This window comes from Bubalus bubalis, chromosome 3 (assembly GCF_019923935.1).
Source record: "Bubalus bubalis isolate 160015118507 breed Murrah chromosome 3, NDDB_SH_1, whole genome shotgun sequence".
Classification (NCBI taxonomy): Eukaryota; Metazoa; Chordata; class Mammalia; order Artiodactyla; family Bovidae; genus Bubalus; species Bubalus bubalis.
The window spans coordinates 34,858,936-34,861,763 of NC_059159.1; the positions used below are offsets into that span (position 1 = coordinate 34,858,936).

The following is a 2,828-nucleotide window of genomic DNA, read 5'->3' on the forward strand; positions in this document are numbered from 1 at the left end:
GTCTGATCTTCCTGGACTAGGACTCGAACTCACATCTCTTGCATTGGCAAGGGGGATTCTTTACCACTGAGTCTCCAGGGAAGCCCAGGATCTTGTGTTTTATTCTAAGGAAACTAAAGAGCACTAGAGGATTGTAGTAAAGAAAGAAAGTAAAGAATAAGAGGCCAAAGGTTGGGGTCTGACAAGAAATGTATTTGGTTTTGATTTTATAGTCACAAGCTTACAAAGCCAATTTGGCCTAGAATCTAGGATTGGGGGATGAGATTTGGGGAAACAGAAAGGGAGCAGATGTTTAAATCTAAAAAACAGAACTCACAGACCCTCTCTGTCCTGTGCTAGGAAAGCAGGGCTCTGAGTGCTGCTGGTGAAGTCTGGGCTTAATCAGGTGGGCTCAGGGCCCCCAGTGCAGAGCTCCTTCTGTGGGGGCCGTCCCACTGCTGGATGCTAGGCGAGGTGCCTGATCTGGGGTGATGGCACGCAGTTGCTTGAGCAGAAGCCAGACCTGCAGCGCTGTCAGCAGGCTACACAGCATGTCAGCGTTGAGCCAGGGAAGAACATGGCGAGATTCACCCTTGGAGGAGATGGCTTTGGCTCTTGTGTGGAGAATGGGTTAATCAGGGTGCTAGAGAGCAGGGAGGCTAGAGTGCATGCAGGGAGACCACCTTGCTCAAGGATGTATTTTTTTAAAGTAGAATTGTGACTGCCGTATGGACATGAACTTGAGCAACCTCCAGGAGATAGCGAAGGACAGGGAACCCTGGCGTTCTGTAGTTCATGGGGCCACAGAGACTTGGACATGACTTAGCAAGTGAACAACAGACAAAGTGAGGATGAGCCTGTCCCCCTGGTGGTCCAGTGGCTAAGATTCAACACTCCCAATGCAGGGGGCCTGGGTTCAATCCCTGGTCTGGAAACTAGATCCCACCATGCTACAACTAAGAGTTCTAAAGTTTCAACTTAAGATCCTGCATGCCACAGCTGAAGTTTCCGTGTGCCTCAACTAAGACCTGGCACAGCCAAAATAAAAGCGTTCAGAAGGAATTCCCTGGAAGTCTGGTAACTGCCAGGACTCCATGCTTCCACTGCCAGGGGCCCAGGTTGGTTGGAGAACTAAGATAGTGCCAGATGCTAGACAAGGCCAAGAACAAAAAAAAATAACGAGTTAAATAAACTAGGACTTCTCTGGTGGTACAGGGATAAGATAGAAATCTGCCTGCCAATGCTGGGCACACAGGTTTGATCCCCCTGGTCCGGGAAGATTCCCTGTGCTGTGGAGCAACTAAGCCCGTGTGCCACAACTGCTGAAGCCTGAGTGCCTAGAGCCGGAGCTCCCCAGCAAGAGAAGTCACAGCAACGAGAAGGCCACACACTGCAGCACAGAGCAACTAGAGAAAGCCCACGGGCTGCAGCGGAGACCCGGCACAACCAAAAATAAAATACAAGTAAATATATAAATAAAAGAAGCTCTGATAAACAACAACAACAAAAATACATAATGAACTAGTCATTGCTGGCCTGCCATGTTGAAAGCTTCCCATGCATCAGTCATGGTGCTAAACCCTTTAAACCCAGTGTCTCATTTAATCCTCTCAACAATCCTACAAGGCACCATAGATTACCATAAATCTTATTTTCTAGACAAAGATGATTCAAAGGTTTCACTGACTTTTAAAATTAATAATTTGGTGCTCGCTTCGGCAGTACATATACTACAATTAGAACGATACAGAGATTAGGGTGGCCCCTGCGCAAGGATGACATGCAAATTCGTGACGCTTTCCATGTTTTTACAATATTGTAAAGTAATTAGCCTCCAATTAAAATAAATAAATTTAAATTTTAAAAAATTAAATTAATAATTTGATTTATTGGAATTCACAAACCCTGGTTCTTCCTTAAGCTTCAGCTTACAAATCTTACTTTATTTGTGTTCAATGTATTTTCACAATCACTTTTACAAAGATTTGGAATGTTTGATTCCAGTTACGAAGTTAAACTCTCTTAAACATTTTAAATTGCATTTAAACATTTATTGTGTTCAGTTTCCTTTTATGTACTTCAGCGGTCTGACTTAACAGACAGAACCTTTCCAAGTTTTTAAATTTAAATTATTCTTCCAATAAATTCAACTTATAAATATGGTGAACTTTGTGTTCTCTTAAATGTTCCCATACTATAAGTTCAGGGAGTTCTCAGTTTAAAATTGTAAATCTGAATCAATTCCATTCTTACTGAGTTTTCATTGGAATTGCAAGATTTTTACTCTCAATAGGCCAAGTGCTATTGAGTTTTAAATCCATGAATATCAAATGTGCACAGATTCTTTTACATAAAAACATTAATACCATTATTTGGCTTCCTTAAAGTTCTGCACTTTTACACCTATAAAGATGCACATTCACCAAGGGAACTATGATGATATTAATTTCACACGGTTTGGGGGCTGCCGTCTCGACTCTTCTGAGATTACAGAGCATCTTCTGTGCCCTGTCGTTGCTGTGTCCCTGACCCCATCATTCAGAGGAGGTGCCACCTGGCCTAGGGCACCTAGATTTAAGTGATATGTCACACACCTGCCAGGAAAGTCTACTGCCGGATTTGATTTTGCATCTTTAGCTTTTATGGTTAGTCAGGCCATTTTCTATCTAAAGCATAAGAGGTTCAAACCAGATGGAATCCTGCATTCCTTCATGTTCTGTTATCTCTTTGGACCATGCAAATCTTGTGCTGTGCTAAGTCGCTTTAGTCATGTCCGACTCTTTGCAACCCCATGGACTGTAGCCTGCCAGCTCCTCTGTCCATGGGTTTCTCCAGGCAAGAATACTGGC

At 43.2% G+C, this 2,828-nt stretch overlaps 1 non-coding gene across 1 annotated transcript; it reads left to right on the forward strand.

Moving 5' to 3' along the window:
• The first annotated feature begins 1,685 nt into the window (after positions 1 to 1,685).
• On the forward strand, positions 1,686 to 1,789 carry LOC112584062. Its single transcript, XR_003108418.3, has one exon. It is a non-coding gene; the product is annotated as a U6 spliceosomal RNA (small nuclear RNA).
• The last annotated feature ends 1,039 nt before the right edge of the window (positions 1,790 to 2,828 follow it).